Source organism: Macrotis lagotis, chromosome X (assembly GCF_037893015.1).
Source record: "Macrotis lagotis isolate mMagLag1 chromosome X, bilby.v1.9.chrom.fasta, whole genome shotgun sequence".
In the NCBI taxonomy this organism is placed as follows: domain Eukaryota; kingdom Metazoa; phylum Chordata; class Mammalia; order Peramelemorphia; family Peramelidae; genus Macrotis; species Macrotis lagotis.
Genome location: NC_133666.1, coordinates 311,661,764 through 311,677,323, shown reverse-complemented (window position 1 = coordinate 311,677,323; position 15,560 = coordinate 311,661,764). Strand labels below are relative to the sequence as shown.

General features: G+C 37.6%; 1 protein-coding gene across 12 annotated transcripts in view; it reads left to right on the top strand.

Moving 5' to 3' along the window:
• Nucleotides 1-15,560, top strand: part of ARK2N (arkadia (RNF111) N-terminal like PKA signaling regulator 2N) — a 148,981-nt gene that overhangs the window by 12,796 nt on the left and 120,625 nt on the right. For 7 of the 12 annotated variants that reach the window (XR_012472302.1, XM_074206050.1, XM_074206055.1 and 4 more), the window contains one exon: nucleotides 11,255-11,503. The exons of 2 other annotated variants lie outside the window; for them this stretch is intronic. The gene's annotated coding sequence lies outside the window, so the exon portion shown is untranslated. Of the gene's footprint in view, nucleotides 1-7,640; nucleotides 7,792-11,254; nucleotides 11,504-15,560 lie in introns of all 12 variants that reach the window. 3 more of the 12 variants (XM_074206047.1, XM_074206045.1, XM_074206046.1) reach the window with 2 other exon arrangements.

Below are 15,560 nucleotides of genomic sequence, written 5' to 3'. Positions count from 1 at the left end.
AACACCAACAACTCTGTCATGGGTGGATCACATTCTTTATGATAAGTCCATAGCAAAAGTTACTTCCATATTTTTCCACTGTTGCTATTGCTGATTGCAACTCCCTCCTTTCGTATTTCTCCACTACCATGTACTATATTTTCTCTCTCCTTTCACTCTGACTCTGCTGTAGGGTATCTGAGTGCTGAAGCAGACAGATCCCTGGCCCTGGGGCCAAGAGGCCCTGAGCCCCACTACCACCCCTTAGGCCCAGCATCCACCTGGCCCTATGGTCCTGGACAGGCCATCCAATCCCAGCCCCTTGCAAGAAGTAAAAAAGAAAATGTGTTATATTTGACCACTCTCCCCATCACTCACATTCCCCCCCCTTCCCCCTGTCCCCGCCTCTCCTTCTTACTCCAGTTGTCTATACCCCACTGAGTACATATGCTGTTTCCTCTCCTAGCCACCTCTGATGAGAGCAGATTCCCTCATTCCCCCTTGTCTTCCCCCCTTCCATATCATTGCAATAGCTCATTGTAATAAAGAAAAATCTTATTATATGAACTATCTTGGCCTATTCCCCCTCTCCTTTTTCTTTCTCCCATTATATTTCCCTTTTTTCTATTGACTCCATTTTTACACCATATTTTATCTTCAAATTCAGCTTCCTCCTGTGCTTCAACTATAAAAGCTCCTTCTACCTGCTCTATTAACTAAGAAGGTTCATATGAGTATTATCAGTGTCATTTTTCTATGCAGGAATACATGCAGTTCATCATTAAGTCCCTCATATTTTCCCCTTCTCTTCCAATCTCTATGCTTCACCTGAGTCCTATATTTGAAGGTCAAACCTTCTGTTCAGCTCTGGCCATTCCAATAGGAACATTTGAAATTCCCCTGGTTCATTGAAAGCCCATCTTTTTCTCCTGGAAGAGGACATTCATTTTTGCTGGGTAGTTGATTTTTGGTTGCATTCCCAAGCTCTTTTGCCTTCTGGTATATTATATTCCAAGCCCTATGAACTTTTAATGTAGTTGCTGCTAAGTCCTGTGTGATCCTGACTGCAGCTCTACGATATTTGAATTGTGTCCTTCTGGTTGCTTGTAATATTCTCTCTTTGACTTGGGAGTTCTGGAACTTAGCTATAATATTCCTAGGAGTTGGTTTTTTGGGATCTCTTTCTCGGGGGGGATCGGTGTGGATTCTCTCCATTTCTATTTTGCCCTCTGCTTCTAGGATATCAGGGCAATTTTCCTGTAGTAATTCTTTGAAAATGCTGTCAAGGCTCTTTTGCTGATCATGACTTTCAGGCATTCCAATAATTTTTAAATTATCTTTCCTAAATCTATTTTCCATATCAGTTGTGTTTTCAATGAGATGTTTCACATTTTCTTTTAATTTTTCATTCTTTTGGTTTTGAAATAATGAGTCCTGATTTTTCATAAATTCATCAATCTCCCTGAGTTCTGTTCTTTGTCTAAAGGCTTTGTTTTCCTCAGAGAGTTTTCTTATCTCTTTTTCCATCTGGCCAATTTTGCTTTTTAAAGCATTCTTCTCCTCAATAACTTTTTGAACTGTTTCATCCATTTGACCTAAGCTGGTTTTTAGCATTCTATTTTCTTCAGCATTTTTTTGGATTTCTTTGACTAGGCTGCTGACTTCATTTTCATGTTTTTCCTGCATCTCTCTCATTTCTTTTCCCAGTTTTTCTTCTAACTCCCTCATTTGATTTTCAAAGTCTTTTTTGAGCTCTGTCATAGCCTGATCCCAATTTCTGTTTTTCTTGGAGACTTTAGATGCTGGAGCTTGTCTTCCTCATCTTCAGACTGAGTATTTTGATCTTTCTTGGGATCATAGATAATGTATTTCTCAATGGTGTTCCCCTTTTTTTCTCTGCTTGCTCATTTTCCCAGCCTAAGCCTGTTTTTGGGGTGCTTCCTGAGCTTTTGGGACACTCCCACAAGGATCTCAGTGTGTGAGGCTCTGTCCTCCCTCCTGGTCTGTGAATGACCATATGCACCCCCATCTGGCACAGGGTTGAGGTGGAGGGGGGCCCTGCTGTTCTATGGGGGGGCATAGATTATGATCAGTATCTGAATGTGTTCAGCACCCAAGAGTCCTGTTCCAGGGACAGAGGACAGAGCTCAGCAGTCTCTCTCTCTCTTCATTCCCCTCCCTAGGTTCAATGGGCTCATGCCCTGGGGGCTCTTGCTTACTGGCTAGCCTGCTTATCTTTCCTGTATCTGGAATGCACTGGCCATGCTGCTGGCTGTGTCCCCTGCGGGCTGGACTTCACATGTTTATGCTTGCTCTGGCAGAGGTCCCCTGCTGTTCCCCCAATTTGTGCCTAGTGCTCCCCGGGGCGTAGCTCAGGGAACTCCCCTGCTGCTGTGAGCTGTGGCTCCCAGTGTCTTGGGGCTGCCTCCAGGAGGCTGAAGTTCTTTTGCTCTGGCAGGCCACCCCTCCAACCCCGGGGAGCAGAGCCTTTCTACTCTTTTCCAGGTTACCTTGAGTAGGAGAACTGCCTCACTGGGTCCCTCTGTGGGTTCTGTCTCTCAAAAATTTAGTTAAAGTCCTTAGTTTCGAACATTTATGAGAGAGCACCTAAGACAAGATCCGCTCTTGTTGCCATCTTGGCTCCGCCCCCCTGATCATATTTCTTAACCAAGAGATCTTTAAAAGGTAACAAAAGCATATTTCCCCTTTCTGCTTATAGTCCTTGACAACTTTAGACCCACCAAGCTAATCAGTAGCCTTTCCTCAGACTCTACCAACCATGAAACTATCCAGAAACTAACACCTTTAAGTATTTCACATCTCTAATTATCTTTTGTGTTGCTAAAAACCTACTAAAGTAACTAAGGAATCAACTGGGAGAATATTCTCAAATTGCTAGACTTCACTTGGGTAAATGGAAGTTGTCTTCTACTTAATTTCTGCCATGAAGTTGTCATAGAACCTGCTGTTGATACAAGGGATAGTTCTTTTATTAATGCTTCCACATACATCCTAACCTGCCAAGGCTTATTCCTTATCCACCCCCATCCATCAGGCCTGCAGTCTGAGATCACACAGTGACACTGCTGAATAATAGCTCCTTCAGATGGTTTTTGAGATCCTGAGAAAAAGAACTGCCATAAATATTTTTGAAGATACAAGTCCTTTTTCTGTGATCCCTTTGGAATACAGGCCTAATAATGATAGTCCTGGGTCAAGGAGAATGAAGTTTTATAGTCCTTGGGGGTAATAATGGAAGAGTTCATATTTCATGTTGAAGGGAATAGGAAGGAGAGAGAGAGGGAGAGGGGAGGGGAGGGGAGGGGAGAGGAGGGGAAAGGAGAGAAGAGCTTTGCTTTAGAAAAATTACTTTGATATTAGGTAGAAGGACTGAGATGAAGAGAGGACCAGTCAGCAGACAAATGCAAAAGTCAGTCTGATGTACACCAACTTCTGGAAAACCAACATCAAAATTAATACTAGAAAACAAACACTGGGGATTCTTTATGGTGTAGTAAATAGAAAGATGGAAGTTTCTGGTCCAAGTTTTGCTTCTGACTGAAATGATAATGTTACAGGGGCTCTGTGTTTCCTCTGATGAATCACTAGTTGACTCAGGAATGCAGGTATAAAAAGAAAAATAGAGATTAATTAAGAACACAAAGAAAGTTATAGAAAAAGTTGAGAGATTAAAAGGCCATGTGGATTGTAGTAATGCAAATTTCCCAGGCAGGCCAGCTGCTAGATTAACTGCAGGAAGTCTGAAAGCAAGAAAAAAGTGCAGGGACTAGCCAGAATCTCCTTAGATGCTCCCTCAGGGTCCATGGAAAAAGGCAGTGTCTTGGGAGTTGTCCAAGTCCAGCATTGGAGTTTGCCTTTTGGGGAGTGGTCAGTCTTACATTGGAGAATTGATTCTGTGTGCAGGGTGGTCTCAAGATGATTTTCTATACCTGTATAATCTAGTTTGCCTTACTAATGAAAACATGACCAAAGTCAGACTGGAGGTCAAGGTGAAATATTTTAACAGCGTGTTGCAGGATCAACAGATTACAAGATTTTAACAGTGCAAACAAAAGATTTATAAAATTTATTTCCTATTAATTTCAGTATTCCCATGCCTATGATTCTCCGCATCATTAAGATCCTGGGCAAGCCCCTTAAACTCTCAAGGTTCCAAGCTCTTTAAGATCATAGGATGAAAAGCAGGTGCCAAATAAATCAATTTACTTGGGGACTATATGTGTAAGAATACATCATCACACATAGTGTCCTGGGTTTTGTGCTTTGAATAACAACTATCTTTGACTTCTCTCTCTCTGAAGTAATCCTTGAAATCTCAACACAAAACTAGAGACTTTCCCCTTCTCTTGAGAGGTAGCTAGGAATTTTATGTAAATGTCCTTTATTTTATATGCCACCAAATTGAAAATAAGATCCCATTCTCTTCCAGAAGCCTTTCATACTTAACACTATTATCTTCCCTTTGAGATCATTTCCAAATTACCTTATATGTATCACCTATGTATATAGTTGTTTACATATTATTTCCCCCATTAGAATGTGAGCTCCTGGGACTATTTTTGTAATTTTTTGAACTGCAAATGTCTTGGCACAAAGTAAATATTTAATAGAAGCTTCTGAAATGGCACAGTGGATAGAGTACTTGGAGTCAGGAAAACCCGAGTTCATATCTGGCCTCAGATACTTATTTGTGTGTAGCTCTGAAACACCTGGACAAATAATTGCCTAAATTTCCTGAATTGTAAAACAGAGTAATAACAGCAGCTCCCTCATACAGTTGTGAAGAATAAATGAGATATTTGTAAATTGTTCAGTTAAATACTTGATATGTGGTAGATGCTATATAAATGGACAATTCCCTTTCTAAATATTGATTGTGAAGTGGGCCACTAGGTGGAGCAGTAGAAAGATCGCTGGCCTTATTGTCAGGAGGAAAAGGGGTCGAATCCAACCTCAGACACTTGTCACTCACTGTGTGTCACTTAGCCTTGATTGCCCCACATCCAGGGCTAGCTCCAGTCATCCTAATTCATATCCGTCCACTGAACCCAGATGGCTCTGGAGGAGAAAGTGAGGTTGATGACTTAGCACAGTCCTCCCTCACTCAAGTCCAATTCATGTGCCTGTCATGGCATCACCTTCTTTATTCATGGTCTTCTTTGAAAATTAAGGGCAAACATTACTTACTTACTGTGATCATTACAAGACAGTGACCTCAGGGCATTGCATCTTTAAAAGTGAATTTCATACCAAAGCAGGTCTCTTAAGGTTTTCTAATAATTGCCTAAATTTTCTTCCTTCTATTTTTCCCTCCCTGCTTCTAAATTTTATTTGAGACTTGTTCTCCTTGATACAGTCTTCTTTCTAGGTAAGCAAATACTATTTCCTCTGTCCCTACCCCAATGTGGCAGAAACTAGGCATAGACCGAAATCTCATACCATATGCTAAGACAAGCTCCAAATGTATAAATGACTTTTACATAAAGGGTGACATCATAAACAAATTAGAGAAACAAGGAAAAGTTTCCATTCAGATCTTTGAATAGAGGAATAGTTCATGATCAAACAAGGAATATAGGGGATCTAAGAAGATAAAATGGACAATTTTGTTTATACAAAATTAAAAAGGTTTGATGCAAACAAAACCAATGCAGCTAAATTAAAAGTAAAGTAATTGGGAAAATATTTATAGTAAATTTCTGTAATAATGCTTTTATTTCATATATTTATAGATATATATGAAACACTCAAATTTCTAAGATTGATAAGTAAATTGTCAAAAGGACATGAACAGGCAGTCATAAAAGGAATATTTCTAAACTATTAACAACCATATGAAAAATGCTCTGAATCACTAATAATTAAAGATATAAAAAGTTATTTAACTTTGAGGTTCTGCCTTACATTCATCAGATTGACAAAACCATCAAAAAAAGGAAAATGACAAATGGTGGGGGGAAATCAAAGAAAGAAGCACATTAATGCTCTGTTAGTAGAACTGTGAACTGGTCCAGTTGCTTTGGAAAGCAATTTGAAATTATATTGAAAAGGTTAATTAAATTGTACATACTCTATGTCCTAGTAATATCACTACTAGGCTTATGTCCCAAAGATATAAAAGAAAGAGAAAATGACTCATATGCACAAACATATTTGTAGCAGCTCTTTTTGCAGTAGCAAAGCTTTTGGCATTAAGAATGTGCCCATCAATTGGATAATAACTAAACAATTTATGGTACACTAATGTGATGAAATGTTCTTGTGTCATAAGAACTAAAATAAAAGGGATCGTTTCAGAAAGCTGGGAGGAACCTTGTATGAACTGATACAGATTTAATTAAACAGAATTCAACAGATAATTTATACAATAACAATAATATTGTAAAGAGATACAACTTTGAAAGTCTTAAGAACTTGAATCAATTCAATGACCAACAGTGACTATACTAGACCAATGAAAAAGCTTTCTATCCTTATAGAGAAGTGACATACTCAGGATCATGAGTGAGACATTTATTTTTTGTTCTTGACCAATGTGGTAATTTGTTACTTTGACTATGCATCTCTGTTTAGAAGAGTTTTTTCTTCATTTTTTTCTTTTTTCCAGTGAATAAAGATAGTAGGAGAGAGAAAATATAATTTTGTTCATTAAAAAAATTAAATACAATTTTAAAAAGAAATACAGTGTACTGGATTTTTCCTTATTATGTTTTTCAATGAACTCAAACATTTTTAAATAGTTTCTAGATCAGTTACTTTTAATAAGCTCCTTTCTTTTATACAATTTCCTTAAATTGTATTGCAATTATCATTGCACACAATGGCTTTGATTCATTCAGAATAGTGAACAAGACCTCTTCACATTCAGTTCTGATTGATTAAATCAAAAAATATTCTTACCTAGAATGATTAACAGAGTCCCACCTTTAAATAAGAAATGACAAAATAATGGATTCATAGAAACACAATAAGGCTGAAAGAAAACTTGAATGAAATGAAATGAAATGAAACTGAAGTGAACAAAACCAGGGCAACAGTTAACATAATGACCATACTAATGTAAGTGAAACTAATTTATCAGGACATCACAATTTCCATCGATGCTGTCATCAATCCCATGATCCAATAACTTCAGGATACTGACAATAAAGCATACTTCCTGTGTCTTGGTAGAGAGGTGATATACTAAAAGTTCAGAATAAAACATTTTCAATCATAACCAATGTGTTAATAATTTATTTTGCTTGATTACATTTATTTATCACAAGAAAAAGTTTCTATTTGATGATAGTGGTTGTTATGGTCATACAAAACAAAAATAGAGAAAAGAATACTAAGGAAATGTTTAAAATACAAGGGGCAGAAGGAAACTTAGAAAGTAAGAGGCAGTTAGAGTTTGAATATGAATGGAAAGGAGATGGATACAAGAGATCATAGAATCACATTAAGTTGGAAAGGACCTCAGAGGTCAAAAAGTACAAACCCTTCAATTGCCAGATGAGAAAACTGAGACCTAGAGAGATTCAGGGACTTTCCCAGGGTCGCATATCTATAATGAACTGAGGCAGCATCTGAATCCAGATCTTCCTCCCTCCAAATCCAATGTTCTAACCACTACTCCATGTTGCCTTTAATTTCAGATATTTTACAGACAGAATCTGTAGGACCTGGCAACTGGCTGGCTCTACATGGCCGGAAAGAGAATGATGGTTTCTTAACAGAAATAACAGAGGAAAGGTAGTAAGGCAGCTTTGTTACTACCAATTAAATATACTTTTAAAAAAGCAAGATGTAAGTGAAGTTCACAGTTTTCATTATATAATTCTTTTCTCCCTTGTTTGAATCTTGAAACATTCATGTTTATAAGCATTTGTTGTTTATTGTAAAGAAGAATTTTATAAAATAAAAGCCTTAGATAAGTGTAAGTAAAGTACAATGTAAGGCCTGAAACAGGAGAGGTCAAGATTCATTTGGAGAGGCAAGGATAATGTCATGAACAAGCATCCATGAAGGTCTCTGCTTTAATACATTCAGTGTTAAGATAGACACTTGCTAATTTTAAATGCAGCCCATTCTATAGTTGAACATCTCTGCATCAAATTCTTTTCTATACTCTGAAATAACTTCACCTTGATCCTAATTCTGATATCTTTTTTGTTTTTGTTTTACAAGGCAGTGGGGTTAAGTGACTTGCCCAAGGTCACCCAGTCAAGTATTTATTAAATATCTGAGGCTGTATTTGAACTCAGGTCCTCCTGACTTCAGGGCCAGTACTCTATCCACTGCATCACCTAGCTGCCCCTAATTCTTATATGTTGAGATTACAGACAATTAAGATCCAATCTTTTCATATGAACTCTCCTATACTCACCCTCTAAAATTGATATTTAAAATCTAAATGAAGCACTTTCATCTTTTTTATTCCATCCTATTAAAATTATTTTGAATGTCAATTCAATTTTTTTCCAAAGTATTATTTATTCCACTCAGATATTTGTTTGACTTCTGTGTTTTCATACAAAACATTCAGCAGGACAGGACTGAGGACAAGTACCTGTGGTAAACTGTTAGAAATCTCCTTCCCTGGATAGGGCACTGGCCCTGGAGTCAGGAGTACCTGAGTTCAAATCTGGCCTCAGACACATAATAATCACCTAGCTGTGTGGCCTTGGGCAAGCCACTTAACCCCATTGCCTTGCAAAAACTAAAGAAAAAAAAAGAAATCTCCTTCCCAGATCACTTTGAAACATGCATCAAATAACATGTTTTGAGTTAAGCATTTTAAACAACTTGTACATCTACCTAACTGCCTTATCATCTAGTCTACATTACTCTGTCTTTCTTTTTTTTTTAGGGTTTTTTTTTGCAAGGCCAATGGGGTTAAGTGCCCAAGGCCACACAGCTAGGTAATTATTAAGTGTCTGAGATCGGATTTGAACCCAGGTACCCCTGACTCCAGGGCCGGTGCTTTATCCACTACACCACCTAGCTGCCCTACTCTGTCTTTTCTATAAGCATGCCATGAGAAATCAAGATACACTATTTCTCTACTATCTCCTTGATTTACTTAGTCAAAAGATTATAATTATTGTTATATGTTATATATCATTTATGATATAATATGATATGATAATTAATATAGCATATATATGATGAGGATAGTTTGCTATGAGTTATAATCACAGAGTTTTAGTGCTGAAAAGAACCTTAGGAATTAACCATTCTATACTTTCAATTTATAAATAAGTAAAGTTATGCCTAAGGTCATATATTTCTATTTAATAGCAGAGCTGGGACTAGAACCTAGGTTTCCTAATACCTAAGTCTGTGATATTTCCATTATGCCATGTTTTGACGCCTAGTGATTGCTTTTTTTCTTTTCTAGACCATCAAAATATAGCTTTCTAATAAACTTTATTAGTATTTTGCAAAGGATTAAGTTCAATTGGTTCATTGTAAAGGACTCACCTTTTCTTCCTTTTTAAAAAATGAGTACGTTTGTCCATGTCCATTCTTTTTTTATTTTTAAATTTAAAGCAATGGGGTTAAGTGACTTATCCAAGGTCAGATAGGCAATTATTAATTGTCTGAGGCTGGATTTGAACTCAGGTACTCCTTTTCTTTTTTTTTCTTTTTAGGTTTTTTTTTTTTGCAAGGCAAATGGGGTTAAGTGGCTTGCCCAAGGCCACACAGCTAGGTGATTATTAAGTGTCTGAGACCAGATTTGAACCCAGGTACTCCTGACTCCAAGGCTGGTGCTTTATCCACTATGCCACCTAGCCGCCCCCTTGAACTCAGGTACTCCTGACTCCAGAACTGGTACACTATCCACTGCACCACCTAGCTGTACCCCATGCCCATTCTTTTGGGTGGCACTTTAAAAAATACAAATATGATGAACATTTGTTAAGTATGTTTTGTTTTCAGGACACAGTATTATGTGTTAGGGAGATTCAAGTTTAGATTATATATAGTTCCTGTATTCATGGAGTTTACAATCTATTTACATTATGGGGATAAGACACTAATAATTAATACACAGTGCTATATAAGTGTATCATAAAATAGCACAGTATCATGGAAAGACTATTAGATCTACAATTAAGAGAGACCAGAGTTCAAATTCTGCTTCTGTCACTTCTAAGCTATATGACCTTTAGCCAGTCACTTAATCTCTTTCAATTAGTTTTTTCCATATATAAAATAGGAATAAGAATTGTAATTCATTCTCATAAGGTTATTATAAGACCCAAATTATATATATATATATATATGCTTTAAAGTGATAAATATCAATTGTCATTATTTATTATGTGAAATATGAAGGTTATTACAAATAAGAATAGGGGAAATTTTCTGGAAAATATAGTATTTGAGGTAGACTTTGAATGGGGGGCAATAAGGGGGAAATGATATTCCAGATATAGGAAACAGCTTAAATAAAGGCATGGAGATATTAAAAACAGTTCATATTTGGGTTGCTTAGGCTATTTAGATTAACTTCAATATCTAGTATTGATTTTTATGGAAGGGAGATTGTGAGATGAGACTTCTGCTATGTTGTAGAGAGCCTTGAATATGGATATAGGAATTTGAAATTTTTTCACTGAGTTCTAGGAGAAATTGGAGATTTTTTTAGCACATGAATAGCATGATTGCATTTATGAACAAGGAAAATTATTCTAGTAGCTATTTAAAGAGTAGTTTTATAAGTGGTAGGAGTGAGTAGAAGTGATAAGAGCTATAAGGATACTATTTCAGGAGTCTATTTGTGGGAAAAGAAGATATGCTAATATGTTATAATGGGATTAGAGAAGGAAACATGAGAGATGTTGCACAGGTAGAATCTATAGGATCAGATTTGAGAGGTGAGGGAGATGGAAGAGTCAAAGATGAACTTGTAATGAACATGGGAGATGGAGTGAATGATATTGTCAAGGAGAGAAATACCAAAGTCATAAGATGTAAGTTGATAGGAAAAGATATTAAGTTCAACTTTAAACATGTTGACTTTGAGATAATATCAGGGAGCTTTCCTATTTTTGCTAAACCAGGCCTTAAGATCTAGAGATGATTTTGATGCTCAGAAGAGAGATTAAGACTGAACATTCATTTAGGAATTATTTCTATAGAGTGGTAGTTAGTCGAAGTCATGAGAAAGAATAAATTACAGAAAGAGAGAGAGAGAGAGAGAGAGCAAATCTTTAACATAATTTCTTTCTTTTTCTTTTTGAAATTTTTCCCTGTCACACAGGCTGGAAATGCAGCTGCCACTCACAGGTCCAGGACCACTGCTACTTGTCACAGAAATTTTGACCTGCTCCATGATCTGGACTGGTTTGTCCCTCCTTAGCCCACCTGGTTTTCTTTCCAAACCTCAGCTTCCAGGGATTTACTGTATTGGTTTGGGACTTAGTACAAATTCATGCTTGGCTTCACCTTTTGCAGCTCAGAAGTCTAAACCATCCATTATTCTCAGCCTTCTTGGTAGTAGGGGTTACAGGTAAGGTAACACCAGACCTGTCTTTTTATCATATTCTTAAGAAATTTCCATAGGTAGAGGACAGAAGAAAAAAAAATCTAATGAAGGAGTAAGATAGTGGTTGGAAATAGTGGTTGGAAAGTGAAGTAGAAGAGTCAGGATTGAGAAATTTCAAAATATGGGACATCAAGAAATGAGGCTGTCTTCTAAAGAAAGGTAAAGGATAATGATGATTGGGAAAATGCCACTATATTTGAGGCAGCTTCATTGTACAATGTTTAGATATAGAGTAATGCCTCTTTAGGCGGGGAGATCTTCAGATCCAGCTTCATATGTTGTTCATAGCTGTTGACCCTGGGCAAGACCTAGCATCTAACTCTTCAGTTATAAAATGAGGATAATAACAGCACCTGTCCTCATATATTGTGAGGATCTAATGAGAAAATATTTGTAAAAGCAGTTAACACAGTGCCTGGCACTATAAAATAAACACTGTACATCCTTGTTATTTTCCTTCTCTCCTAGTTTGGTGGTTAGGTCATTGATTACCTTGGAGAAATCTGTTTCAGTTAAATTGCAGGGATTATATTTTTGCTAAACCAGGCCCTAAGATTCCTAAGAAGTGGTGGGGTAAGAAACAAAGATGTTGAAATCAAAAGATGGGATGATTTTACTTGTTGCAACTGGCTGGTGGATTCTAGGTGTGGCAGCCACACTCACTATCCTCAGCAGCACAGTTCTGCAGCAGGGTATATATGACTTTTTTCTCTAGCAAACACAATTCATAAACCCAAGTGAAGCCTGCCTCAAAACAGACAAGTATGTACCACCGATATGAGAACTTTTCCTAACCTATTTCAACACTTAAAGAAAGGGAAGATCAAGACTAGAAGAAAAAGGAAATCATGGGAAGAAATTTGAGTAAAGGACCCAATTAGGTCACTGTCTGAACACTCTAGTCCTCCGGAATGGAGGGGGATGGGGATAGTGTTTGCCATCTCCCTGTGGCTAATACTGCTTCAGGAATGAGAATTTCAAGCTCTGAAATTTCTTCCAGCATTAAATTCATGCAGTCAGAGATATGTTCTCAAACTGAACTAGACTCCTACTAGAGGGTCTGAGAGTAACTGGAGCAGAGATCAGCTCCTTCCAAGAGTACTCTCTAGCCTGTGTGAAAAACTAAACCAAAACCCTGAGGAGTATTTAGTTTCGGCATAGACAGCTGGCCAGTCAGTTTCTACATATTCACTGAAGGTTCCATAGCTTCAGTTTTGTTATGGACCAAGACAGAAAAACCAGCTAGTATCTAGCCTACTGCTTCACTGCAAGTTTCACCTTCTGCATCTACCCTGTAGATAGGGACTTGTTGACTTTGCTGTAATTAATAAGGAGAGAATAAGACTTCCTTAGTCATAGCAGTAAACCTTGTAGAAATCGTTAAATGTGTCTTTGGGGATCTCCCCTGCCATATATTCACAGACAGCACTCATTTCAGGCCCTGATCATATTTTCCCATGTAACAACTTCTTTATCTCCCTTCTCAAATGAGAAGCCCACAGGGAAACTATTATAGATTCAAGGTATTTTGTGGATCTACTTATACTCAGAACTGTAGCTTACAAACTTTACCCCCACCAATGCACTTAACTTCTACTAGTTAGCTAAAGGACCTAATTAGTTCAAGCAAAGATAGTTAATTAAACAGCATAGTCAGAGAAAAATCAATAGAACATTTCCTCATATAAACCTGAGACACATTTTCCCACAAAACACACATTATAAATAAGAAGAATGGAGGAAAAATAGACATCATGTTTAGGGATATTTAGAAGGAATACATGTGACCAGTATACTTGAGTAGAGGGAAAAGTGAACAATTTGGAAACATGGGGCCAAGGTGTCCTTGGCAGAATTATCAGTGACTGCTGGGCTTGTTCCCCCCGGACACTGCTACTTGCTTAGTCTGAATTTGGATATGGCATCATGGAGTTACCACTCTCTGCCTCCAAGCTTCATTGACAGTTCTCATTTGAGTACCTAATTCTTGTCTACAGTAGATTCTGCCAACTTATTTTTTAGATTGACCCCAAGAGTTCAGCCTTTGTCTTTTAGAAAAATGGTACCTTCACACACCTAGTCATAAGACTAGAACACTCTCAGCCATTTTATAAAGCAATGGACTTAGCTTTTTTCAGAATGTTTATCTCTGGTGAGGGGCAGCTAGGTGGTGCAATGAATAGAGCACTACCTCAGGAGACAGGGTTCAAATCTGGCCTCAGATACTTGATGCTTACTACCTGCTTGACTTTGGGCAAGTCACTTAACCCTGACTGCCTCCAATCCAGAAATATCTCCAGTTGTCCTGATTCTTATTTGGCCACTAGACTCAGATGACTCCAGAGGAGAAAGAGAGACTGGTAACTTAGCAGAGCATCCCCTTACTCAAATACAATTCATATGCTTGTCATGCCATCACCCACCTCCCAGAAGTGCCATGGTCTTCTTCTAGAATGAAGGTCAACCATCATCATCATCATCATATTTCCAGAGACCAAAATCATTTTCAAAATAACAAGTGTTGTTTTGGGATTTTCTTGGCAAAGATACTGGAATGATTTGACATTTCCCTCTTGAGTTCATTTTATGGATAAGAAAATTGAGACAAGTTATTTGTCCAGGGTCACACAGTTTATAAGTATGTGTAAGAGACCAAACTTCATACCTGGAGTTACTCTATCCACTTGCCACCTAGCTGCCCTTAGTATAATAACAAACTGTTACAAGTTAGTTTCTCGTTTCTCGTTTCTCTCTCTCTCTCTCTCTCTCTCTCTCTCTCTCTCTCTCTCCCCTCTCTTCTCTCTCTCTCTCTCTTCTCTCTCTCTCTCTGTCTATTTCTCTCTGTCTCTCAATCTCTCTCTTTATGTCTACTTGATTTCCTTTCCTTCTATTTTTAGGTTATTTCTTTTAGCTGTCTAAAATTGTTCTGAGCTCTTAATGAGGAAAACTTTGGTTTGTCAAGCCATATTTATCACACTCATGTTTTTATGTATATGTGTATACATGTGCATATACACATACCTATATCCAAGTAGATAAACATACATATGATTGCACTGAGCCCCATTACTTGAAGTCCCCAGGGTTCTCTGGTAACTGGTTGAGGAGTGTCTAGTTTCTGCCATTAGCTCAAGACTCCAGTGATTGCATTCCTCAATTGTAGGAGTCTCCTGAGTGGCAAATATATTTAACTATTTAACAGAGAAGTTTTTAATAAAATAATATTTACTTTAAATATTACTTTAAAGACATAGTAACAACAAACACACTAACATTCCTCCCAAGATCAAGGGGGTTATAATTCCTTCTTATACCTTATCATACTCTGGGGAAAGGGTGGTTATCTTCATCACTTAACTCAATTACACAGATTATATAACCTCACCAAGTTTCAAGACCAAAGTCCCCTTGGTTGTGAGACCCAGTACATTGGTTTCTCAGGGATCCCCTGTTGGGCGGTAACAACCTCTACTCTAATATTCTGTCTCTGAGGTCTTCATGACTTGAGCACTCAACTGCCTGTGCCCAGAAATGAAAAGAATAAACAAAACACACTCAACCCCACAAATGAAAAGAAAACAGAGTCAACCCCCAAATTTGATTGTGTTTTGTACAAAACACAAAAGGAAGGAGGAAGTAGCGATGGAGATAGAGAGAGATACAGGAACAGAGGGAGAGGTTGAAACTATCCCAGACTAGTGATTTTTTTTTTTGGCAAGGCAATGGGGTTTAGTGACTTATCCATGGTCACATAGCTAGGTAATTTTAAATTTCTGAGCTCACATTTGAACTCAGGTCCTTCTGAATCTAGGGCTGGTGCTCTATCACTGCACCACCTAGATGCTCCTACCCTAATAGTTTTAAAGTTTGCCTGTTCTGGCCACCAACAAGTGGCAAGAGGCTGCTCCCAATCATGAGACAGGGGAATATGCAAAGCCTGATTATAATAGATAGATGGATAAATGAATGTATGTATGTATGTAGTTAAAATCTGGCTTATTTGTATGTTGAGGCAAAATTT